At 40.9% G+C, this 27,923-nt stretch overlaps 1 long non-coding RNA gene across 1 annotated transcript; it reads right to left on the bottom strand.

The window, feature by feature from the left end:
- Nucleotides 1–185: 185 nt before the first annotated feature.
- Nucleotides 186–10,855, bottom strand: LOC137095919 (uncharacterized). The gene is made up of 3 exons (XR_010909066.1): nt 10,549–10,855; nt 3,409–3,456; nt 186–819 (listed from the first exon to the last, which is right to left on the bottom strand). It is a non-coding gene; the product is annotated as an uncharacterized lncRNA (long non-coding RNA).
- Between the last annotated feature and the right edge of the window lie 17,068 nt (nt 10,856–27,923).

Here is a 27,923-nt window from a genome sequence, read left to right as displayed (position 1 = left end):
TATAATTGGCCCTCCAACAGTTTGAGGGACTGTGACCTAGCCCTCTGTTTAAAAAGTTTGAGGACCTCTGGCCTAGTATGTTTCGCCATTGAATGCTTGCCATTTATATGTTGTGCTCTGCCCTGAGTACCCTTTGGGGTGAGAAGGGCAGAATATAAATGCTTTAAATAAATAAATAGGTATCCATTACACAAAATGGCAAAATCAAAACTTCCACAACCTCTGAGGATGCTTGCCATAGATGTAGGCGAAACGTCAGGAGAGAATGCTTCTGGAACATGGCCATACAGCCCGAAAAACACACAACAACCCTCAAGGTTTTTTTTTTATGTTTTCAAGCTGTGGGTAGTTGAATCTGTGCATATGGAGGGCTGACTGTATTCATGTAAGCAACCACCTGACAAAGCAGGAGCAGAAAACAGATGCCCATCATAATCCCAATGCAAGTTGTGACTCATAATAATATATGGGACATTATTTGTTCATATATGTAAATATGTATGCCCAAGGGCATTTAGGGCAATGTAAAATATAATTGAAAAGTAAAACGAAATCATCTTGTTGACTTTCTGCAATAAAGAGATCTTTCACTGCACATGCTAAAGTAGTTTCCTTTAGTATAGTATATGTAAGTAATAAGACTCTACAGTAAAAAGAGCCTAATATCACTCAAGGACCAGTCATTCATCTCCTGCAGGAAATTTAATGGTTGATAAGCAATCTTTACCACAATTCGCCTTTTGTTATTCAGCCTACTGTGGTGCCTCCTCTGTCTCTCTCCATTCCTGTTCAGTCACTCAAGTATCCTTTGAACTACTCCTTCAAATACAAAAGGGAGAGTCAGAGATTACCTGGAAGTGAATTTTCATGCCCCGCAGTGTTTCAGCTTCTCAGGAAATAAGAAGAAACTATTCAGTGATTGAAAAAAGACCAACATAAAAGCAGCTTAGATCCTGAGATTGGGGGGGGGGGGGAAATGGAAAACACTTCAGTTTTCATGACCCAACCCAAACTAATTGACTTATTTTTGTGCCAGTGTCCCCCCCCCCCCCACAACACTTTTCCAGCATTTCATATCAAGAAAAACAGTAATTTATATTAAAGGATGCTTCAGGTGTTTCCTACTACCATAGTTGTCCTAAACTTTAATTAGTTTTGTCTTGCACCCAAGTAAATGTGCCCATAGACCAGTGGTTCTCAACCTATGTGTCCCCAGATGTTTTGGCCTTGAACTCCCAGAAATCCTAACAGTTGGTAAAGTGTTGGTAAAGTTGGTAAAGTAGGGATTTCTGGGAGTTGTAGGCCAAAACACCTGGGGACTCACAGGTTGAGAACCACTGCCATAGGCAATATAGATAAAAAATTCACTCAATGGTAATGCTTTATCATTTTGGTACTTTTCCATTATCTGGGCGGAGGCCACAAGGAGGTGCTAGAGAGAGAAGGATATTCCATTTTATGGGGGGAGTTGAAGGAGGAAAACAATTTATCCCGTTTTACTGGTTATTCCCCCTTCTCCCCTTCCTATATCATAAACAAGAGATTTTTCCACGACAAGGACATGGGTGGAGTGAATAACAGGAAAACAGGGAGAAATAATTTTCCACCTTCAACCAACCCTGAACCCTTGTAAAATGGACTATCCTTCTCTCTCTTGCACCCCCTTGTGGCCTCCTTCCAGATAATGGAACAGTACCCTCAATTCTATACTTAGGTTAAATTACTGGATGAAATGTAATTGGTAATTTGAAAGAGTAGAGCCATTGGATCAGACTGACTTATATAAGAATTGGTTTACTAAATTCCTGTTGATTAATTGGCTTTACTAAATTCTTGTTGATTAATTGGCTTTACTAACCATTGTATTACATTAATTGAGATTCCACATCTACCCACCCCTACACAGTCTAAAGTCTAGTAAATGAGTAGGAGGGTAGGAGGCACAGTTAGTCTAAACATGATCAGGTGGTGATTGGTCCATGGCAATGGAGCGATGGTCAGCTCCTCCACCCCGTCACCTTCATCCCATCCCTGACAAAAGACCAAATCCAGTGTGTGTCCGGCACTATGGGTGGGACCAGATACTAATTGGGACAGGCCCATGGTTGCCATGGCGGCCATAAAGTCCTGAGCTGCACCTGTTGTGGGAGCCTCGGCACGGACATTGAAATCTCCCAGGACTAAAAGCCGCTGGGAGTTCAAAGCCATGTCCAAGACCACCCCCGCTAGCTCAGGTAGGGAGACTGTCATGCAGTGGGGTGGTCGGTACACTAACAGAATCCCTATCCTGTCCCGGTCACCAATCCTAATGCCGATACACTCAAAGGAAGATGACTGTGGGATGGGGCACCTGATCATGGGGATAAAATCCTTATAGACCACTGCAACTCCGCCTCCCCGCCCTCCAGGTCTAGGTTGGTGCTGCACAGAGTAGCCTGGTGGACATAGTTGGGAGAGATTCACCCCTCACCCCTCGTCCAACCAGGTCTCTGTAATGCAGGCCAGGTCAGCTTGTTCTTCTAGGATTAGATCTTGTATGATAGAAGTTTTCCCATTTACTGACCTGGCATTGAACAGCACCACTTTTAACGTGGAGGGACCACCGTCCTGGCACCTCAGCTGTTCCTTGTCAGGAGATTGTTTTGGATTTGCCAATATATCCTTCTTAATTTTGCGTCGAATAGGTTGTTGAATTGTATTATGAGTAATTTTTGGAATTGCCAATGTTCTATTGTAGATTTTGGGCCGAATTTGTTGTTCATTTGTATATTTAGAAGTTGCCAGTGTGTTATTATAAAATTTAGAGCGAATTAGGTGTATTGTTGTCCCTTTCCCGTATCTCCCTCTACCTGTCACCACCTCTATGGTGACCCCCCCGCCCGCAGAACCCCCCCCCCAGGAGACCCCTCCTCTCAATTTTCGTTCCCGTTGTTGAGTTTTAGTAGCAAAGGTGCACTTACGTAATAATAGATGTCAACAGGTGGTATGAATAGTAGATAGCTAGGATATAAAGTGCTGATAAATTGTCAACCTGCTACAAATGAGGCATAGGTGAGGGTCACCACAACATGAGAAACTGTATTAAGGGGTCGCGGCATTAGGAAGGCTGAGAAACACTTTTGTGATGACTCTCCCAGTGTTTTCAGTTCTGGTTTCCTGAAAGTCTCACCATGCTTGTCACAGATTATATTTCAGCAATCCATTTGAGCTACAGCCCATAATGTTTCATGTTTATACAATGACACATGCATCCAGAAGTATTCGAATTAACATTTATTCCTCTTCCTTTATAACGCAGTGGAAATATGGAGACCAGGTTTGAAGCACAATGGATGCTGTTGAAAAGTCAACTGTGCACAGGAAAAGACTGAGAGACGTTTCAGGAAATTAGAGTAATTGGTACAATACCTGCATTGAAAAGGCTTTTGAGCCAAATCCACTTTTCATCAGCCTGTACTGGAGAAATTGAAAGGTGTTATTGAATTGATTCTCCTCTTCCTTAACTTGAACTTTGCACCAGTGACATTGAATAGATTTACTATGTTGCTTGGGGGATGTCTCTTTGGCACAATGCATCTTCTTTAAAAATATACTTCCAGTAGATTGTGCTATTCTAGTAAGAGATGTATTATATCATACAATTGCATTGAGTCTTACATAGGGACATGCCAAATACTACATTTCCTGAAATGCTTGTGCGTGTGCATGTTTTGTTTAAGAATGGCTGATTGGGCAGCATTAATATGCATGTTTGAGACTTGAATTTATCCATTTGCAACTTCAATTTAGCACATATATGCAAGATGTCCATGAAAACTTACAGAGATGTAATCAGCAACAGTAGTACACGCTTTGGTTACATCCCGTTTGGATTACTGCAACGCTCTCTACGTGGGGCTGCCTCTGAAGACTGCCCAGAAGCTGCAGTTAGTCCAACGCGCGGCAGCCAGATTACTAACGGGTGCTGGGTACAGGGAGCACACAACTCCTTTGTTGCACCAGCTCCACTGGCTGCCGATTAGCTTCCGAGCACAATTCAAAGTGCTGGTTTTGACCTACAAAGCCCTAAACGATTCTGGCCCAGTTTACCTGTCCGAACAGATTCTCCCCTACAAACCATCAAGGTCCCTAAGATCGTCCGGGGGGGCCCTGCTCTCGGTCCCACCACTGTCACAATCATGTTTGGTGGGGACGAGAGACGGGGCCTTCTCGGTGGTGGCCCCTCGGCTTTGGAATGCCCTCCCCCTGGAGATTAGAACCGCACCCTCCCTCCTGACGTTCAGAAAACTAACAAAAACCTGGCTTTGGGATCTGGCCTTTGATAACTGAGTCAATGTGGGCTTATATGGAAGGAGCACGACTAACTGTGAACTACGACTAATGTTCTGACGACCTGGCTTTTATCTATCTGTGATGTGATGATGTATATTGTATACTGTTCATTGAAATATGTTTTTAATGTTTTTTGATAATGCATTGTGTGTTGTAAAATTGTATTTGACACATGTTGTGAACCGAATCTGAGTCCCTCTCGAGGTGAGAAGATCGGTATAAAAAAACCCTAAATAAATAAACAGTAGTCGATACAGCTTTGTTCAGATGGGTCCTGTTATTTAAGATTAATTTATTTCCTATCCAGGATAGAGGTAATCAACACAAGCCCAAGACTTTTGCTAGCTGAGATTGAACAACAAATCTCTTCTCCAGCTCTTCATGTCACTTCTCAAGTTGTTACACATAACACATGCATATCACTCCTCAAATGCTGCTATTATTCAGCTTATTTTTTACAGCTTTTAGTACCTGCATTTTTATATGTTCCCCTTCATAATCTTAGTTTTATGACCATAATAAAAAAGAAACATAATTGGAATCACATTTGTCTCTGTTTTTATGTTTGTTAGTGCACAATATGTGAAAAGGACATGCAGTATATATGCCTGTTACAGTAACCTTCCCCAGGAAAGATTTATAGTTCGGTAAAAAAAACTATAGACTATAAAGAAATATAAGATTTTTCCTTTTTATTAAAAACCTTTTTCAGAGGTCTGAAGTTGCGAAGGTTAGAATAATGGTTTAATCAGAGTTGGACAATCCAATCTTAAATTACAGTTTTATGTAAATATTCAAAAACATTTAAGCTACTGATGCCTCCATTAATGTAATTTTATTGGTATCTATTTTTATTTTGAAACTAGCCGTTCCTTGCTATGCGTTGCTGTGACCCAGTCTGTGTATATGTGTTTTGTGTGTATATATATGTATGTATATATTTGTGTATATGTGTGTTTGCATGTGTGTGTGTGTGTGGTTTTGCACATGCATTGTAATGTACTTTTTGTTTTTTGGCTTTTTATTTATTTATTTATTTTATTTATTTGGTACACTTGTATACCGCTAATATCTCAGCCTGTGCGGCGACTCATTGCGGTTTACAACATATTTAAAAATACAATATTCACTTTAAAAATATAAGATAAATTATAAAAATACATACATATACATACATAGTATTGGGCCACCAATACAGACCGGAACATCTCATAGTTAAAGTCGTAATCCAATTCGTTATCCTTGATTGCTAGTCCATGATCAAAACATCATCACATCAGAGTTAGTTGAAAACTTGCTCGAACATCCAAGTTTTCAGTTTTTTCCGAAATGCCATTAGCGAGGTGGCTGATCTTATTTCAGTAGGGAGGGCATTCCAAAGCCGGGGGGCCACCACAGAAAAGGCCCTATCTCTCGTTCCCGCAAGCCGCACTTGTGAAGCAGGCGGGATGGAGAGAAGGGCTTCTCCTGAAGATCTTAGGGTCCTGGTGGGCTGATAGGCCGAGATACGTTCGGATAGGTATGTAGGGCCTAACAAAAGTTTCTTCTGTTGTGTTTTTCTGTGTTTTTATGAGTGATGGCCTGAAACATGTATTGTGTCCAAATTTGGTGTCAATTTGCCCAGTGGTTTTTGAGTTATGTTAATACCACAAACGAACATATATATATACCATATATACTCGAGCATGGTATATATATATGGTATATATACTGCTGCACTTCCCTCCCTCAGCTTATACTCAAGTCTATATGTTTTTCCAGTTTTTTATGGTAAAATTAGGTGCCTCGGCTTATATTCAAGTTGGCTTATACTTGAATATATATGGTATATTAAAATCAGCACAAACCCTGAGTGGATACTGTCTTCAGTTTGGATTCCCAGCATCGGTTTCCTGATTTGTACACTTATTATATATCTGTTGCTTAGTAGAGTGTTATCTCACTCACACCTTTTCCTCAGTTGGTTTAGCCATTGTCTGGCATTGTTTTGACAGTTTTCTTTCATTTCCTTTCTAACCTTGAAAGTTTACACATTATTTTCAATAACACTCGGAATTGCTGTTTGAGCATTTTGTAAACTCAGTGCAACTAATTCCCTTGTTACAACCAACCAACTTACAAATGATTCATAGTTACAGACAGGAGTGAGACAACTGGAAGTGTGAGAAATCTACCCCTCAGAAGGGAAATTCACTCCTGGTGTCTCCACTGAAGCTTTTTTTGCCAATCTTTGCTTTCACAAAAAACCAATTTTTTAATTTCAAAATTCAATTATCACAGGGGAACAGAGAGCAAAACAAACGGCACAAGGGTGTTAGCCATTCTCTATCCCAGGGGTCCTCAAACTTCTTAAACAGAGGGCCAGGTCACAGTCCCTCAGACTCTTGGAGGGCCAGATTATAATTTGAAAAAAACATGAATGAATTCCTATGCATACTGCACATAACTTATTTGTAGTGCAAAAATATACTTTAAAACAATACAATAATAAAAATGAAGAACAATTTTAACAAATATAAACTTATTAGTATTTCAATGGGAACTGTGGGCCTGCTTTTGGCTGATGAGATAGGATTGTTGTTGTTGTTGTTGTGTGCTTTCAAGTTGTTTCAGACTTAGGTTGACCCTGAGCAAGGGCTGGGTATATGACCTTGGAGGACCGTATTTGACCCCTGGGCCTTAGTTTGAGGACCCCTGCTCTATCCTATCCAAAGTGTGTGTGTGTGTGTGGCTGGTGTTACACTTAAAATGTGCCTTACAAACAAATTTAACTTGAGAACAAATCTACAGAACCTATCTTGTTTGTAACTTGGGGAGTGCCTGTACTCTATTCATCAGGACACCTTACTCAAGTTTACATTTATCTTTTGAAGGTGAAAGCCGAAGAGGCTTGGGTTGATTCCAACTCAATATGTGAACCACACTCTGGGAGCTTAACTCTTGACTTCAGCATGTGATCTCAGATGATCTTTATCTGCACAGATGGTCTCAGAAGAACGTGTCTGTCAATCATCTGATAGCATTTAGGACTTAAAGAGCCAGTAAACCAAATGCTAAAATGACCAAAACGTTAAAGGAAAATACAGCCAAGATACTATTTTCATCAGTGTTGTTGAACTGTGATGGTTTGCATTTGATAAATGGAAGAAAAAAAATTGGAACAGCATGTGCACATGCAATAATGTAAGTGGGCAATAAGACATGAAACCCAGCAGCCTGAGAGTTAAAGTAAACATTCTTTTGTTAACCTGATAGCTGGACTTTAGTGTGCTTCCTACAAGGCTGGCTCCTAAATGTCATTAGCCACCCATTCTACAAAGAATGGAATTCGTGAACCTTCAGGGATTGATGTGAAGTGGAAAGAGAAGCATGTGAGTGAACTGCAATAGAATATTTATGGCAGAATACATTTCTGACTTTTACGTCTGGCACTTTCTGTTTGCAGCTAGACCTTTTACATGCACCTTTACTTTGAGAGAGCATGAACCTATGATATTTTCCTAACTTGCAAAGTGGGAATATTACCTCAAACAACCTAACAAACTAACAATGTAGGAAATACCGATTTGGAAAATCTGCTACATTGTAAGGGCTCTTCGACATATGGTTAAAAACCTTGAAGTAACTGTGTTAAAAGGGGTGTGTGCATAAACGACCTTTAGCCAAAGTGCAGGTGAAATCAGGATAACAGCTGAAAAGCACGTGTTTAAAAGGTGCACCTAAAACCTGATTCCACCCAAAAAATGCACACCTTTACATGACTGTCTATCCCTGCAGTGATGCAAAACACATGCTTTCCTTCCTTTCCCCCTGTGTGGACTGCTCCAGCTCACTGTGCACTTTTTAAAAGCCAGAAACAGCTGATCAGCTGATTGAGCTGTCAAAACATGGAGCTACAGACATACAGGTGGCTCAAGGGAAGCAGAATGGGAAAGCAATTAGAACTTTCTGAAACTCTTTTAAACCTGATAAAAGTAAAGACAGCTTGAATTAACCATTGGGTGAAGAGAGAGATCTGGTGGATTTTTTGGTTTTTTTTTTTTGTTTTTAATTCACTCCGGTATGTGCTGGACATCATTTGCGCACATGCAGTTCTGCTTGTATTTACTTTAAGATATTCACATGTTTACATATGAGGTCCAGCACATAAAAAATTATCAGGTTTTACAATGTATTGTAATGTAATATAGCTGAATCATGCACTGCTAATGGGCTTCTGTTGGAAATGCTGAGTCATGCATTAACAGTATATAGGGAATCATTTGGGGAATGTGTTCTGGCCTAGTCCAGGTGATTGTGAATGATGTAATTCTGGGTCTGGGTTAAGTCAATGAGTTGGGAACCAATCAGAGATTGCTATGTGTAATTGTATAGAATTGTATATAAGGAAGTCATGTACAGTGTATATTTCTCATTGTTCTGTGATGTTGTTCGTCGAAGGCTCTATGTAATTAAAGAACCTGTCTGCTAAGACAAGATATAACTGTATGCTGTGGTAAGTTTGTAATATCATCTAGACTGGGGGAAAGGCAATGGTAAAACTGACAATGGCCGGGCATGTGCTCAAGTGTCTGTAAAAGGTTCCAGAGTGACTGCAGGCTGTGGGAGCAGTTGACTGAAAATACTGTGCAGGAAGCGCTGAAGTTGTGCAACTGATCTGCTGCTGAATTGTGAAGTTAATCTCAACAAAAAATGATTTTAAAAATCTTCCGCTGGATGTCCCAACTCCACTCTCTATTTTGATCCGCTATAAAGGAAGGCTGAGACTGACAGGTTTATGTGTGGACCTGCTGTCAGGTCCTGGGATTTTTTGCCACACACATTTTGGAGTTGTCTGGAAACACCCTAAGACTTCTTAAATGTTCTGTTACTATCCTGTGAACCTGATTTATTAATTGAATACAGTAATGGTTGGCCCTAAACACTTTCAGCCATGGAATCTAGCTGGGTCTCCAATGACTCAGATGTAACTATGAGTACTCCCAAAGACAGACCTCCACTTCATGGGGAGTGCAATCCCATCTAGGGCTAGTAGTTTACCTGCTTCCTAGACATGAGAACCATCAGTCTGAAGATCTTCTATTTTATTGGATTTCACCTGTGGTTTATTGGCCGTCATCTAGCTCATTATGGCATCGAGGCACTCATCCAACACCTCCATAGCCCCAGCAGAGGCTTCATCTACGTTGCCATATAAAATCCAGATTATCTGCTTTGAACTGGATTATATGGCAGTGTAGACTCATATAATCCAGTTCAAAGCAGATAATCTGTATTATCTGCTTTGATCATCTGGAGTATATGGTGGTATAGAAGGTGCCTCACTGATATACTGAAACATTCATCACTTGCCTGACCCTGCTAGATTTTTCCAGCCAAGATGGGCATGAATCAAACATATGTGGTGAGCTGATCTAAATTGTTGTCCAGATAATCTGGCTGCTGTGTAATAGGCACCACAAAAAGTCTTCACTCATTTCTGGTAGTATTTGCCATCTGTGCTCTGTTGTCGAACATGGCACCCCCCCCCCCTCCGGTGATGATTTATAGTACACTAAGGACACCTATGCCAAATTGAATGAATCCACTCCTTTTCCTCTTTTTCCATGAGTTCTCTGTGATCCCCATGGCAGATTACCAGCAGCAGATCCCCCAGAGGCCTATTCCTCAATTTATATATTTTAAATTTCTTTGATTAAAGGTCCATACATGTTCGCTGATTCGTACTAGCTCATGTATGAACCAAGTCTGCAGCAGCAGACCTCTTGCAAGGCAATAAACCGAAATCCTTTTGATAAAATATATGTTTCAGTCCCCCTTCCATAAAATATAACTAACTTGTTTTTACTCTGTCTGCCTTACATCCCTTACTTTCCTTCCCTATCTCTTCTATAAAATATATTTTATTTAATATAAAACATTATAAAGGGACAAGCTGCATTGACTTTTCTACCTCTGCCTGACCCAAGCCAGATGCAGCTGTCTCCGTGAATGTCCAACTGTGCCTCAGATAGAGGGCACGGCCTGGGCAGGAACCATCTGGTCGATTTGTACAGACAGCATTGATTAATGAGTTTCCCAATCCCCATCTGGGACTGCCTCAGGTGTGCACCAACTATCAGTCAGGCAAAATTCAAAACAAAGAGACATTGAACCCTCAGATACATCAATGGACTTTATTCTGCCTTGCCTGGAACCAGACCCAGAGATCATCACCTTTTGTCCCCTGCATCCTGGATTCCTCAGCTCCATAATCTCATCATTGTCACACTTGGCTGACCATTGTCCTGGGATCGAGAACTTGGGCTCCCCAAGTATGGACTGGCCTTCCTCAGGAACTCCCACCACACAGGGAGACACCTCCCAACAACTGATTGGGTGGCCCCGGACTTCCACACCAGGCAAGGAGGAGATTCCCAGTCATGTCATCAGAGCTTCAACCAATCAGGAAGCAAGCTGGTCTAGATTTTCCTCCTAGCCAATCAAGAGCAGAGGTGTGTCTGACTAGCCCTCACACTCAGCCAATCACATTCAGAGGCAGGGGAATTTAACAAAGACAATGTTAACAAATGAGTTTTTACTGTATAAAAATGCTTGCATGCAACAATATGGTTATGCTTGTACATTTATAGCATCTGTACTGTACATTGCATCCTGTCTGTGGATCGTAATGCCTCTGTTGCTTGTCTCCATGTTGATGAGTTACTTTGTCTGAGAATATTGGTGGTTAGCTGGACTCACCAGGTGGGACCCTCCTTAACTGTGTCCCATAGTCTAAATATGACTTCACTCTAGCACAGTGGTTCTCAGCCTGGGGTCCCCAGATGTTTTTGGCCTTCAACTCCCAGAAGTCCTAACAGCTGGTAAACTGGCTGGGATTTCTGGGAGTTGTAGGCCAAAAACATCTGGGAACTCACAGGTTGAGAACCACTGTGGACAGTTTTCCAGCCTGTTTCATTGCCTATGCATCTTCTGTAAACCAAGGAAATTTGTGATATAGACTGAATGCTTAATAGCAATTCTATTGCTAACCCTTTTCACTTCACCATTCTATATTGAAGGGGCAGGCAAGGAGGTGAGGGCTGCAGTAGTGCTCTGAGACCTTGAGAGGCTGCACCCTTACTGCACTTCCATTGCAAAAACAACTGTGATGGTGATATTTTCACCATTTTTTAAAGACCTACTGGTCTATTTTAGGGTCAGCAAAGGTCTTTTTTTTCAAAACAGGAAGTGACCAGAAGCTATTTTCAGTTTATTTCCACTTATACAAAATGCCTTAATTGTTTAGATTCCAAGGCCCCACCTAGACTGACATATAAAATCCAGATTATCTGTTTTGAACTAGATTATATGGCAGTGCAGACTCATATAATCCAGTTCAAAGCAGATAATGTGGATTATCTGCTTTGATAATCTGAATTATATGGCAGTGGAGAAGGGGCTTTAGTAATTATTACAAGATCTATTACAGATTATAGAGGCAGTGTTCACAGTGTTTGATCTTACTCCCCCTTGTAATTGAACTTAAAAAAAAACTGAAACCTTTCACTATGTTTCTTACAATAGAATCATAGAATCAAAGAGTTGGAAGAGACCTCATGGGCCATCCAGTCCAACCCCCTGCCAAGAAGCAGGAATATTGCATTCAAATCACCCCTGACAGATGGCTATCCAGCCTCTGTTTAAAAGCTTCCAAAGAAGAAGCCTCCACCACACTCTGGGGCAGAGAGTTCCACTGCTGAACGGCTCTCACAGTCAGGAAGTTCTTCCTCATGTTCGAGGGCTATAACCTCTTTCACAGAAACCGAACAAAGGGGAGAGGAGGCGGAGTAGCCTTATATGTCAAAAACTGTTATGCTGCAGAAGAGATGCAAGAGAGCAATAGATTAAACTGTTCATTTAACATATACCCAGACCTGGTTATCTCTGGCCCCTTTCACATAGCTGTATACAATCCACATTGAACTGGGTTATATGGCAGGGTGGATTCAGATAACCCAGTTCAAAGCAGATATTATAGATTATCTGTCTTGATATATGTGGCTGTATGGAAGGGCCCTAAATCAATGAGAGGGGGGGGGGAGAGGGGAGAGATTGCTTCTTATTTGGCACTACAATTTCCCTGCAGTCAAAGGTTCAAGGGGGAGTTTATCAAGTGATCTTGGAGCTGTGGGATATGGGTTTTATAAATGTTGGCTGGAGGAATGGATAGTTGGAGCTGTTACTGTATGTTCAACCCAAAAGACCTTTGATACCTTCAGTGTATAAGTCAGGGGCCTAATCTAGAATCAGCAGGGTAGCATGAGACAATACTCTGCGTTGAATCAGGTGCTTAACCTACCCCAGAGTCCTCTGATGCATGAAGTACTGAGTCATCCAGAGACAAGGAGATTTTTTGGCAAGACTATATTCAGTGCCAAGATAAGATTTATGCCAACGGCAAATAAAGATTAACGAAAAATTAGTTGGTGCAAAAGGCAAAGCTATATGAAAGCAATTTCCAAATACTTTATGCTGCAAAAGTCTTATGAATTCATTGAAAAAATAATGTTGCTCTGGGGAGTTGCAACTTTGACTGGATCAGTAGTTCTGTCGACTACTATTGTAATCAAACCCCGCTAGGAACATTCATCTTTAATTCCCTTTTACTTTGTGGATGGGAAAACACCTGGGAACAAGCATTTTAATAGGATATATTTACCTACATAAAAGAGTTGAAAATACTCTTCCTTTGCCACTGGTTCATATTCATAGTCCTTTCTCAATGCTTGGAAACTACTGTATTTTATCAGCTTGATCTTCATTTGCAATCTCTATCCTAATAAGGAAAATGTACAGAGATTGGTAAAAATCACCAAAGAAGAATTCAAATAAAAGTTAGAAAAGCTAAAGCACCAGATGAGTTTAGGTTTATTAGAGAGTAAAAACAATAAAAATTGTTTTTTTGTTTGTTTTTATGTCTATAGCAAAAGGAAGAACCAAGAAATGGAAGGGACACTGCAGACAAGTGATGGTGAAAGGCTAACAGGAGACAGAAAAGGCAGAACTATTTAACACCTTCTTTGCCTTGGTCTTCTCCCAAAAGGAAATCTGTGCTTAACATGGGGATAAAGGAGCAGAAGATGCAATAGGGGAAATGCAGCACGGAACAGGTAAGGAGGCAGTACAGGAATAGCTGGCTAATCTAAACGAATTAGAGCAGTGTTTTACTACTTGCCTATATTATAATAGAAGGGAAAGGAATTAGGGAGTATCTGTCATCCCAGGCAAAGAGACATACCGATATACCATGGGCCCCTTCTACACTGCCATATAAAATCAGGATTATCTGCATTGAACTGCAGTTTGTTTTTGGTTAATTAATGACGCTGAGTTCACTGAGATTTCCTTTTAGGTAAGTGTGTATAGGACTGCAGCCTAGCAGGTGGAAATATATCCTCACAGACATGGCACATGATTCCAGGGAGGAACATTCATGTCCCCTGATGCCATCTGACTGGAATGGTTTTCATGAAAGTTGCTCACACAGGATAAATTTGGCTAATCAGCAGGTGTATCATAAAGAAACTGGCCTGTTTGTACTTATGCAAACAGGGATATAGTGCTGGAAAAGCTCACACTTCCTTCTGTTCTGTCTGTTTGTGTACTGTCTATACAAACAGCATTGAATATTTGCCGTGTATGTGTACTGTGATCCATACTTAGGCTCCTTCGGGGTGAGAAGTACGGAATATAAAGTTGTTGTTGTTGTTACTATTATTATTTGAAACACAACAAGATGAGTCCACAGCAGACACTCTGCTGGCTGTTGCATTGGATCATACGTCGGACACTTCCCAAGTGTCTAGGACTGTGTGATGTATCGGCGAATAATGCGTGCAGATCCCAGTAAGATGGCCTTCTGCAGCTGGCAGATGGTAATTTTGTCAGCGTCGATTGTGTTTAAGTGCAGGCCAAGATCTTTAGGCACTGCACCCAGTGTGTCGATCACCACTGGGACCACCTTTACTGGTTTGTGCCAGAGCCTTTGCAATTTGATTTTTAAATCCTCATATCGTGTCAGCTTTTCCTGTTGTTTCTCTTCAATCCTGCTGTCACCTGGGATTGCAACATCGACGATCCATACTTTGTTTTTTAACATGATGGTGAGGTCAGGAGTGTTGTGCTCCAGAACTCTGTCTGTCTGAATTCAGAAGTCCCAGAGTAGTTTGGCGTGTTTATTCTCTGTAACTTTTTCCGGCTTGTGGTCCCACCAGTTCTTTGTCACAGGCAGATGGTATTTGTGGCACAAATTCCAATTAATCATCTGAGCAACGGTGTTGTGCCTCTGCTTGTAGTCTGTCTGCGCAATCTTCTTGCAGCAGCTAAGGATGTGATCTATTGTTTCATCTGCTTCCTTGCAGAGATGGTGATGATGATGATGATGATTATGATTATTATTATTACTATTGACACAAAAGCACAGTATGTCACAGCAAACGAGATCTATATGCTGGATTTCGTATCACAAAATCACAAGTCGAACACTTCCCAAGCGTCTAGGACTGTGTGATGTATTTTCAAATGATGCGCGTAGATCCAAGTAAGGTGGCCTTTTACAGTTGACAGATCGTGGTTTTGTTGATGTTTATTGTCTCCAAATGCCAGCACCCAGTGCGCCAATGACCACTGGGACCACCTGTACTGGTTTATGCCAGAGCCTTTGCAGTTCGATTTTGAGGTCTTGAGAGCGGCTGAGTTTTTCCTGTTGTTGTTGTTGTTGTTGTTGTTGTCCAGCCTGAGCTAGGTCAAAATTTCCTGTCTAAGGTATACCTGAAAGACAACTGTGAAACGGTAACAATAAAAAAGCAGGGAAGGACCATCTATAACTCTTTAGAAGTTGCTTTTCTATATATAGTTCTAATAGTTAAATTGAAATCTATTTTCCCATAAAAATATCTTGGAATGAGACATAGGCCTGAATCCTATTGATTCTCCCAAGTTGAGTAGACTCACTGAATCAATGGGATTTATAGAAGTGTTATCTTATCATTTAATAATTGATCAAATTGGGGAAATTGATAATTTGGACAAAAAATATGGTTCAGACTATAGACTATGGTTCTGATCTACATTTGTTCACTGAACGCAGAAGGAATTTCTGAGTAAAGATGTTTAGGTTTGGGCTACCAAGGAGCAAAAGTAATTTAAGACAAGTTAAATATGAATAATGGGTGTGAAAAGAGAAACATTTCTTTCAACATTTCCAACCTATTCAACATACAGTGAACACGCTTTGCTGAATAAACAATAAATTGTGTTGTCGAAGGCTTTCATGGCCGGAATCACTGGGTTGCTGTGAGTTTTTTGGGCTATATGGCCATGTTCCAGAAGTATTTTCTCCTGACGTTTTGCCTGCATCCTCAGAGGTTGTGACATCCTGCTTCCTCCAGCCCTTCTTGCTTTTCAGCTGTCCAGGATCCTTCTTCAGATATGAGTTTTGAACTTCATCCATGAATTTTATTGAAACTGAGTTAAAATATTGACTGTCTGTTAATGTTTGAGCTGTGGCTGCTAATCTTCACGTGTTTCAAAAGGCTCTTGTGACATTGCAAAACTTCTTGTTTGCCATCTGTGACCTATATTTGCTATTTGCCCATGTTACCTTAGAATCAATAGATGGCATTTCAGTTTGATTTCATGAGATAGTCAATGAAGTATACAATACAATACAATAAGCCTTTATTGGCATAACATGGCAGAGAGTATAAAAAATCGTACACATAATAAAAAAGGGCTTCTCGTTTGCTACACATTCAGTTTGCAGACTTCATTCAGGAATCTTGCCACTGAAAGGCAGCAGCTAAAGTCCTGGCAATTTAAAAGCAAAATCACTTTGTCAGAATCGCTGCGGTTCTTCAGTGAGTCTAAAACTTGTGTTAGCAGACTGGATCTTAGCTCCTGGTAGAGTGGACAGTGCAGGAGAATATGCGGTATGGAGTCTAGCTGTCCTGTGCTGCAGAGGCAGACCCTCTTGTCACTCGGGAGACCATTGAGTCTTCCTCTATGGAGCGGCGATGGCATGATGTTAAATCTAGCCAGCATGTAGGCTCTTCTGTAAGAGGGGTTGGTGAGCTCTGTGATGTAAAAGGCTGGATTTCCCTGTGTGTATGGAATTGCCAAGTTAATAGGTGAGCAGGATTTGTTTGCCAAGCTCAACAATTGGTTGTGGTCCCTATCTAGCAGCCTCCTTTTGATGCTCCAGCCCTTCTTGCTTTTCAGCTGTCCAGGATCCTTCTTCAGATTTGAGTTTTGAACTTCATCCATGAATTTTATTGAAACTGAGTTAAAATATTGACTGTCTGTTAATGTTTGAGCTGTGGCTGCTAATCTTCACGTGTTTCAAAAGGCTCTTGTGACATTGCAAAACTTCTTGTTTGCCATCTGTGACCTATATTTGCTATTTGCCCATGTTACCTTAGAATCAATAGATGGCATTTCAGTTTGATTTCATGAGATAGTCAATGAAGTTCTGCCCCTTTGCCAACAGCTTTCCTACTTTTTCTGGGTCACCTCTTCCATGTCCTTCAGTGTGTGGTGGGCACCTGCCAGGAGTTCAAAGCATACAATTAAGTCAGGGTGAACATACATTTTAATGGCGCAATTGGACTTGTGTCTGATGAATTAGCATGCCATTCTCAAAAATAAAGGTAAAGGTTTCCCCTTGACATTAAGTCTAGTTGTGTCCGACTCTGGAGGGTGGTGCTCATCTGCATTTTGAAGAGCCAGAGTTGTCCGTAGACACCTCCAAGGTCATGTGGCCGACATGACTGCATAATAATAATAATAATAATAATAATAATAATAATAATAATAATGTTCTGTCGCCACTGGGCTTGAAACAAAGTGCCTTTAAAACAGGATGTGCAACTTTAGCCCAACAGGAAGACAGGGGGCCCGAAGAGAAGCCCTTAGAGAATTTCCCCCCATTAAACAGTCTTTAGAAGGCTTAAGCTTAAATACAACATTTTATTGATGAACAATTAAACAGAAACTTCCTTAGTCTTCAAAGATTAAAAAAAATCCTTCCAGCCTTCAAACAACTGGTGACTTCTAACTATTTTTTTGCTTTACTTCCAAGGAAAATCCCTTTCTAGCTCCTCCCAGGCTAACTGTGAACCTAAGCCTGACTGATGTGGATCCACTACCAGGCTGAACTGCGTCTCAAAACCGAGTGGACCTACCAGTAGGCCTGTAGTCACTTAGCTGGAGTTCTTGATGTTTAAAGCTGTTATTCCCTCCGAAATTCCTCAGGGCTGTAAGGCTGTTTCCCTGGGAACCTTTGGGAATCTTTAGACGCTCTTAAGACTGTTCTCCCCCGGGAAGTCTTAAGGGTTGAAGCCTTTGTACAGGAGAAAGTCTGTACATGTCCTGTACATTGACTTCCTAGCTGAGACTGACTGAAAAATGGCCCCCTTCCCTTCCCAATTGCCCTGAGCAAGGGGCGGGGCCAAACTCAACAATGATGGACAGGTGGCTTGCCCTATAACTGCAACCAAAAGAAGCCACCCATCTGCAGAGTCTCTGAAACTTAGGACTGCTAACAAACATTCAATGCAAAACAAACAAAATTGGAGCTCCTGGTACAGCTGTACCAGAACAAATAATAATACTTTATTTGTACCCCACTACCATCTCCCCAAGGGACTCGGTGCAGTTTACATGAGGCCAAGCCCACAATACAACAATAAACAATTACAGCCATAATACAAAACAATAAATAAACTCATAAGCAAAAATAAGCAATAAACATTAACAATAACACGACGTGTTTAAAACCTATGGCTGGGGCAAATGTAATAATTAATTAAAAAAAATAATGCTGGGGATGACAAGGTGACATGTAACTGGGATAGAAGTTTTGGAGAGGGAAGAAATGTGCAGACAATCTTAAGTCATTAATAAAGTGCGTTTAGGGACATATTGCTGGGAGTTTCCTTATTCTGGGAAGGCACACTGAAACAACCACGTTTTCAGGCTCCTCCTAAAGATTGCCAGGGTTGGGGCTTGCCTAATGTCCTTGGGGAGTGAGTTCCAGAGTCGAGGGGCCACCACCGAGAAGGCTCTCTCCCTCATCCCCACCAATCGCGCTTGCAATGGTGGTGGGAGCGTGATCAGGGCCTCTCCAGGAGAGCTGCATGGAGAGTTGTTACTTTCCTGCAGAAGCGGTAGCTATTGATCTGCTCACATTTGCATGTTTTCAAACTGCTAGGTTGGCAAAAGCTGGGGCTGACAGTGGGAGTTCACCCCGCTCCCCAGAGTTGAACCGCCAACCTTTCAGTCAGCAAGTTCACAGCTCAGCGGTTTAACCTGCTGCACCACCAAAAGCTTATGCCAAAGAAAACTTATAAGCCATTGAAATATCAGAATGCATAGTGTACTTAGAAGTAAAGGGCCACAGTAAAGTGTGTGTGGCTGTTACACCTTTGTAAGTGTGTTTTGGCCAGTATCCCGAATTTACTGGGGATTTCTATTTTGGAGAAGGTGCACCATGAGAGAGGGTTTGGAGTCAGTCTAATTCAGGGTTCCCAAACTTTTTAAACACAGGGCTGGTTCACAGTCCCTCAGACTCTTGTGGACCTGGACTATAGTTTGAAAAAAACATGAACGAATTCCTATGCACACTGCACATATCTTATTTGTAGTGCAAAAAACCCTCATAAAATAACAATATTTAAAATGATGGAGAATTTTAATTAACCTAAACTTACCAGTATTTCAATGGGAAGTATGGGTCTGCTTTTGGCTAATAAGATAGTTGTGTTAATTTGGGATTGGTTGGCGGTTCAAGTACAGGGACCAGGGTGAGTTTCGGTCTGTCAGCTCCAGCTTATCATGTGGGGACATGAGAAAAGCCTCCCACAGGATGGTAAAACATCCAGGCGTCCCCTAGGCAACATCCTTGCAGACAGCCAATTCTCTCACACCAGAAGCAATTTGCATTTTCTCAAGTCGCCCCTGACATGAAGAAAAAAGTGAGATGAGAAGAAGCAACACAAGGTCACGGTACAATTAAACACATGCCCCACAACAGGAAGAGTCCTGATAACTGAAAAAGCATGGAAACGTTACTTTGGGGTAATTTCAGACATCCAGAATAGCCCGGTCTGGAATTATTGTTCTCCGAAGTCTTATTTCAAAGTTCCGATTCTGATGCATCTGTTAGGACTCAGAGGCAATTTGTCAACTGCTGAATTCAGCAAAAAACAACGTTGGCAAATATACAGTCACGGTTCGGCACTTTTAAATCCTTTTGACATTAACTGGAGAACATTAAGGAACACTTAAGTGTCCTTTAATATAAACAGAGAGGAGGGATAAAAAAAACAAACCAGTAGCACTTTGTACTGGGAGAAAGAAAGAGGCAGTTAATCACTGAAGCTTTCACAACCATACATAACAATTCAAAATATGACGGCATAGACAATCCTAACTTTAGTATTTAGTGATTTATATAGGTGCATTTCAAGATATTATCAAGTTGGGTTGTTGTAGGTTTTTTCAGGCTATATGGCCATGTTCTAAAGGCATTTTCTCCTGACGTTTCGCCTGCATCTATGGCAGGCATCCTCAGATGCTTGCCATAGATGCAGGTGAAACGTCAGGGGAAAATGCCTTTAGAACATGGCCATATAGCCCGAAAAAACCTACAACAACCCATTGATTCCGGCCATGAAAGCCTTCGACAATATTATCAAGTTCTTTCATAGCTGCCATTCCAAGTCCTGGGCCCTTCCACACAGCCAGATAATCCAGAATTTTGATGCAGATAATCCACAATATCTGTTTTAAACTGGATTATCTGAGTCCACACTGCCATATAATCCAGTTCAATATGGATTCTATACAGCTGTGTAGAAGGGACCCTAGTCTTCCGATTTCTTGACTACAGCCTGTATGCTGAGTTTGGAAAAACCGCAACTATTTTGAAGTATGTGTTGCCTACTTAAAGCACTGTAAATTAGCTGTGCACATTATTTTCGTGTTTAGCAGTGAATTGGCCGTTGCACTTTCCCCCTTGCCTTTCTTCCGTAATTGCTCCAACAAGTCTTTGCTGTTTCTTGCTAGTAGTAAAGTGTTATTTGCATATCTTACATTGTTGATGTTCCTTCCTAAAATTTTCACACCTCTTTCCTACATATCTAATCCTGCTTTATATGTATGTTCTGTAAACAAGCCAAATACACAAGATGATAAAATGCAGCCTTGCCTTTGGAAAACAATTTCATTTCTGTGTATTCTGTACATCCATTGGGAGAATCAAAAACTTTTAGTTAGATTCAGAGAATTCATCTAAGTAAATTAAATATTGTAAATCATTATTTTTCAAGTTTCAAGAAGATGATAGAAAAGATGAACAGGAAAAAACACTGGGAAATGCAAGTCATGGTATGACAGATCAAAAACCGGGTTGCAGATATGCTATTGTTTGTTTTGTTTGCTGGGGGAGTCATTTTTGTGCATGTTCTGTAGCATATTTTTGCTTTTTTGGCTTTTTAAATCCCTTCTGCTCTGTTTTTCAGTGTTTTTATGAGTGATGGTCACTCATTGGCCTGATAGATGTATTGTGTCCAAATTTGGTGTCAATTCGTCCAGTGGTTTTTGAGTTATGTTAATCCCACAAACAAACATTACATTGGGTTGTTGTAGGATTTTGGCTGTATGGCTGTGTTCTAGAAGCATTCTCTCCTGACGTTTCACCTACATCTGTGGCAAGCATCCTCATAGGTTGTGAGGTTTGTTGGAAACCAGGAACATTGGGTTTATATACTGTATTTTCTGGCATATAAGACAACTGGGCGTATAAGACAACCCCCAAATTTTCCAGTTAAAATATAGAGTTTGGGATATACTTGTCATATAAGACTACCCTTTTTCCAACGCACACCAAATAAAAATTTAAAAAGATCAGATTTGATTTCAATATGATAATTTTCCTATTACTGTACCTCTTTCTTTGCCTCTCAGATCTCGCACATGTGCATCTGCACCGCTTCACTGAAGTCTTCAGGAGGGAGATCTGAGAGCAGAGGAGGAGGTATGGTAATAGGATACAAGGGCGGGCCAGACAGAGCCCAGAGCCACTCTATCTCTTTTTTCTATATCCTGGGCGCCCCGGACACCTGCAGTTTGCTCCACCCTTCACTTACACCTTCCCAGTGAGGTGCCCCTTCACCTCACTATCGGGATCACATTAAGTCCACAAATCCTGATGAATGGATTTTCTTCTACCGTACTTGTACAGCGTCACCCTTAATGCTTTCATAGTCGCTGCATACAGCAGGGACGTGGCCACTGCCATTTTTGAGCTCCCCCCACAATATGCGGCAATCACAGTTTCTCCAATCCGGATTGGAAGTTTCAGCACCCGTTCTATAAGACGATTCCCGGCATATAAGACGACTCCCACGTGTAAGACGACCCCTGACTTATAAGAGTTTTTTTAGTACTGGTAGCCAGATTTTGTTCATTTTCATGGTTTCCTCCTTTCTGTTGAAATTGTCCACATGCTTGTGTATTTCAATGGCTTCTCTGTGTAGTCTGACATGGTGGTTGTGAGAGTGGTCCAGCATTTCTGTGTTCTCAAATAATATGCTGTGTCCAGGCTGGTTCATCAGGTGCTCTGCTATGGCTGATTTCTCTGGTTGAAGTAGTCTGCAGCGCCTTTCATGTTCCTTGATTCGTGTTTGGGCAATGCTGCATTTGGTGGTCCCTATGTAGACTTGTCCACAGCTGCATGGTATACAGTAGACTCCTGCAGAGGTGAGAGGATCCCTCTTGTCCTCTGCTGAACGTAGCATCAGAAACTTAGTGGATTTTGGTAAATGCCATTAACTGAAAGTTCTGTCTAACATATGTTCCTAAAACACACAACTGGTAGAGAAAATATACACTGGGTCTGAAAGAAATAAAGGCAATTGCACATTTTTGCTGGAATACTTTCTGTCTCAACTTTCAGATGTTACAAACCCAAACTTGTTCTACTACCATTTGATCTTACAATACAAAATATTATTTCATCAGCTGCTTGCTAACTTTGAGCAAACCTGCAAGAACGAGAAGAGGCTCCAAAATGTTCATTTCCCTTTTGCCCCCAGGACATTTTGAAAGATCTAAAAGTGCTATGCACACATTGAAAAAAAATACAAAGAACCAAACCTCTATCTATTGGATCACTATGTGAATGACTCCCAAGGCTTTATAATCTCATGAGTGGAACAGTCCATTTAAATGCCACCAAAAGTTTGGATGACCCCACACCTAGTTAGCAATGCTTTCAAGTGACTTCACACACTGATTAAAAATTATTTTTAGCAGAAGCAGGTTCATTTCTTACAAAGTGATTGATTAGAGTTATATCTGCATGTTCTTCTTTGTACCTTTAATTCTACCAGGAGTTTTTAAAACCTTAGGTAAATTCAGAGCCTGGTCTCTTCTCTGGTTTCAGATTGTGTGCAACAGGTTCACATATATTCCCATTACAACTTGCTGATCAGTAAACATTGCTTATATAAATATTGACATTGTCGTATTATATGATGACATATGCTGAAAAGAATAGCCCCAGTGGAAAAAGTTGTGTCATTTTTCATCTGTTCTTATAGTATGCCTGGATTTTTAATCTATATTACATTGTTAGCTCCACTAGTCACTTCTTTCCAGGATGAAGAGGAACCATTGGGGAGAAACACCCTTTGGGTTCGTTCACTTAACCAATTACCGATCCACTTCTTAGTAGCATTGGCTAGCTCACGTTCGACTAGTTTGCTTCAAGGTCATGGGGGACTCTGTTGTAGGCCTTGTCAAAGGTTGTGTCATATGTGATCTGCTCTTATATAGCATGTTTGAACTTTTTGGGACCCGCCTACCTACGTGACCGCATTTTGGTATATGAACTCACACGATCTCTCCGATCATCTGGAGAGGCCCTGCTCGCACTCCCACCTGCATTGCAAGCGCGATTGGTGGGGACGAGTGAGAGGGCCTTCTCGATGGTGGCCCCTCGACTCTGGAACTCACTTCCTAATGACATCAGGCAGACCCTGGGGCGGCTCAACCATTACGCAAAGTAAGCACATGCAGTATAGTTGATTTTGCCCAGGGGCGCTCTTGAGGTGCTCTTAGAGGAAAATAGACCATGACATATGCAAGTTGAGGTCTCTTCCAACTCTTTGATTCTATGATTCTATGATTTAGGTCTGCTCATATGTTTCCACTAACGCCCCACCTCCTTATCTCATACATGTTCAGCATCATTTTAATTTTTTAATTACATTTAGCCTAGCCATAGATTTTAAAAGTGTGTTGTACTATTGTCGATGCTCATGTTATTGTCTATGTGGTTTATTTTAATTGCATGTATTGTTGTTGTTATTGCTTGTATTGTTGTGTTGTGGGCTCGGACAATTTCAACAGAAAGGAAGAAACCATGAAAATGAACAAAATCTGGCTACCAGTATTAAAAAACTCAAAGATTACAACAGCAAAACAACAGAGGGGAAACAAACAGGCACATAAAATCACTCTCAACAAAAGATTCCCCCCAGGCACTTCCAAGCCATTGAATGCAAATCAAGGTGATCAGCTGAAACATTCACAGCTAGCCCCAGCAGACAAAAGTCCTTTGTCTCACTCTGGTCATTCCACAGATATATAAACCAATTTTTCCTACTTCCAACAGACCTCACTACCTCTGAGGATGCTTGCAATAGATGCAGGCGAAATGTCAGGAGAAAAATTGCCTCCAGAACATGGCCATTTAGCCCGGAAAAACCTACAACAACCCAGTGATTCTGGCCATGAAAGCCTTCGACAATACAATAGTTAAATTGTTTTCTAGTGAATGTCTGAGGAGGAAATTCTTCTCCCAGCCATTGTTTGTTATTATTGTAATATAAGTACAGTCATATACTGTATAGTATATGACTGTATAGTATATATAGTTGCATATAGAAAATGCAACTATAATATAATCTGTTTATATTACTTATATAAACTTCCCCTAAAATTAGTTTCTATTTTCTGCCTTTTAAGTCATTCATTCGGTAGTCCTATTAGAAACAGTGCTAGATCAAAATCCACTTTAGTTTTGACCAAAGTGGGATTTCAGCCTTAGCTAAGCTTTCTAGCCACAACCAATTTTGTTTGATTGGGATAGTAAAAATATTCCTTTTCACTATCTGCTCACATCTCTTCCAGCTTTGTGAAAGCAATTGGCAGCCCATCTATAGATAAAGTGTAAACTCTATCAAAGCTAGAAGTTATTGGTTTGTGGTTGGTATTTTTGGTCTCTCTCATTTTGTAAAATTTTGCCTACTGAAAGCTCCTGGTTACTTGAAAACTTGCAATGTTTTGTGCCTTTGATTGGGAAAACAAAGATATTGTCCCAATATGCCTTTTTGCGTTTTGTTCTTTTGCGCCTATTTATTTAAAATGTCTGCCAAAACAGGATTTAAGGTAGCTTATAATAACTAATATACTTTAATATATTATTAATATATAATACAATTATATATTTATTATATACTAGCTGTACCTGCCACGTGTTGCTGTGGCCAACCTTCCCTACCTCTTTCTCTCCTTCCTTCCCTTTTTCCTTCCTTTCCTTTTTTCTTTCCCTATCTCTCATCTTTCTTCCATCTCTGTTTCTTTCCTCCCTTTCTTTGCTCTTTGGTTCCTTCCTTCCTTTCCTCCCTATCTTTTGTTCCTTCTCTCTTTCCTTCCCTCTCTTTTTCCTTTCACTTTTTTATTTCCTTCTCTCCTTCTTTGCTTCTCTTTCTTTCTTTCCCTCCCTGCTTCTCTCCTTCCCTTTTTCTCTCCTTCTCTCGTTACTTCTTGACTGTCCCTTCCATTTAATATTGTATTTATATCTTAGAAAGAAGGGAAGGAAGAAGGAAGGAAGGAGGGACAGGAAGGAAAAGAAAGAAGGAGGGACAGGAAGGGAGGGAGGGAGGGAGGGAGGGAGGGAGGGAGGGAGGGAGGGAGGAAGGAAGGAAGGAAGGAAGGAAGGAAGGAAGGAAGGAAGGAAGGAAGGAAAGAAAGGAGGGGGGTGAAGAAAGGAGGGAGGGAAGGAAATGAAGGGGAAGGAAATGAAGAAAGGGAAAGAAGGAGGAAAGGGAGGGAGGGAGGAAAAGAAGGAAAGAAAGAAGGAAAGAGGGACAGGAAGGGAAGGAGGGAAAGAAGAAAAGGAAGGAGAAGGAAGAAAAGGAAAGGAAGGAAGGAAAGAAGGAAAGGGAGGAAAGAAGGAAAGGGAGGGAAGGAAGGTTCTTCATTCAAGCAACGTGGACCTTCCTCGCCTCCTCCCCCTCCCCCCTCCTCCCCCCCTCCTCCTCCCCTCCTCCTCCCCTTCTTCCTTGCGTGGATGCTCCGTTGCTGCTGCCGTTGCTGCTGCTTTCCCAACAGGGAAAGGAGAAGGAGTAGACTGCTCTCCTGACATAGGAGAGAAAGAGAAGGGGCTACATGCAGCACGCCTCCACCTCCACTCCACTCGCTTGTGTGTGTGTGGCCGTGCACGTGCGCCTGGCTTTAACGGCCAGCTGTTTCCCCGCGAGGAGGGGGGGCGTAGCCATGGGTCTCTATAGACATGCAGTTTCCCCTTTGTGGACATGCAGGTTAGAAGTCCTTTCTGCTTTTTGTTTTCGTTGTTTTTTTTTTAGTGGAGAACATACATTGGGTTGTTAGGGACATAGTGTCCAAATTTGGTGTCAATTTGTCCAGTGGTTTCTGAGTTCTGTGAATAGCACAAACGAACATTACATTTTTATTTATATAGATAATATATAGCACAGTGGGTTAAACCACCAGCTACAGAAAATCTTGCAGACTGGAAGGTTAGCAGTTCAAGCCAGGGGTGGGGTGAGCTCCTGTCGTTAGCCCTAGCTCTTCTGCTTGCCTAGCAGTTCAAAAACAGCAATGTTGTTGATAAATAGGTACCACTTTTGCGGGGAGGTAAAAGGCGCTCCTGAAGACATGCTAGCAAGGCGTTCAAGGACAACAGACTCCTTGGCATGGAAAAATGGAACAGCATCTTCCCACAGCCTCCAGATGCCGGAAACAAAAAAAAGAGGGAAGTTTGCCTCTATGTACTGTCTTGTCTTTGTTAGTTTATATAACAGCATTGAATGTTTGCCACAAATTTATTTTGTAATGTGCTTTGAGTCCCCTCAGAGAGATAGAGCAGAATATAAATAAAGTATATTATAATAATATTATTATTACAATAATTTAAAAGTATGGTATACTTTAAAAAGAACCCAAACCCTAAAAAACCTTAAACACTGTTTTCTTTAGTCCCTTTTGAACTGTAAAGTCTTTGTAATGAAATACCCCATTGCAAATTTTGTGGTTTTCATGACAAATCATCTTCACACATTAAAAAAATGGTATAACAGGGAGAAAGCTTGAATTCTTGCCCTAACGTCTGCTCTTCAGTGTGAAAGGTACTTGCTGCAGTGATGAGCTATGACCATATAGAAACTGAGCAAACTATTTAAAGCTGTTTGTGAGAATAAGGCTTCTCTATATGCACAGGCAATTCCTAATTAAACAGAGGTGTTTCTGCAACCATTGTAATAAAAGGGACCTGTATAAACACGACAAATGGTCCCACCCATTTTGTTGTAATTGGGCCGAGCCTTGAGTACTCATATCCTATAACATGTAAGTGTATTTTCAAACTTAATGAAGATTTTTTACAACTGTTTTTAATTCTGGGATTCCTCAATGAGAATATAATTATCAGCAAGCAATTTCTTTTTAGACAGTTTGGGCTCAATGCTGTTTCTCCCCTCAATATGAAGTCACCAACTAGAGTTAGATGTTGACAAATCCACATAAAGCAATAATGAGTTACAATAGTCATGAGCAATCTTTGAAAGTGTCTCCTAAAATATGCTGTAGGATCCTTGCAGCATGTGTTTCTTCTGCAATCTGTCACTCTAAATATGCAAAAGTATCCTCAAGGTAGACATATCAAAGAACTTGCAATGCTATATATAGGGTTTCCATGGTTCTGACTGCTTGTTCTAACAGAGGTGATGTGGCTTGTCCCCTGCTTTAGGGATGTAAAGTTTTACCTCTCCACTGCTTAATGGTGTTTCCTGAGTTTCCTTTCTTCTAGCACCATCTGGAGGTTCAGCTAAGGATTTGCAAGGATTAAAAAAATACTATGGTGGTATTCAACAGATTCCACTGAATTGACTAAATGGTTTTATAAAGCAACCCAAGCATGTGAATGAATGTAAGCATCCGTCCTCGAAAGATCTATTAGTATATCAGTAATAATTCATGTTCAAGGTACACAAAGCCAATCAGGTGTTGTCCTTTTCAAGCTTCAAGTTTCTTCTATTTCAGGGGTGTCAATATTATTTTCAATGAGGGCCACGTCAGCCTTATGATTTGTCTTCAAAGGGCTGATGAATCCATGGATTCAGAAAAGCAACTATAAATGTTTACATCATAGTTGGTGCTCTTTAATTTTTACCCAATTTGGGTCCCCAGGTGTTATTGGAGGATAACTCCCATCACTTTTGATCATCTGCCTTGCGAACTGG

The sequence above is a fragment of the Anolis sagrei genome, chromosome 1 (genome assembly GCF_037176765.1).
Source record: "Anolis sagrei isolate rAnoSag1 chromosome 1, rAnoSag1.mat, whole genome shotgun sequence".
Taxonomy (NCBI): domain Eukaryota; kingdom Metazoa; phylum Chordata; class Lepidosauria; order Squamata; family Dactyloidae; genus Anolis; species Anolis sagrei.
This window is presented reverse-complemented; position numbering and strand designations above follow the sequence as displayed.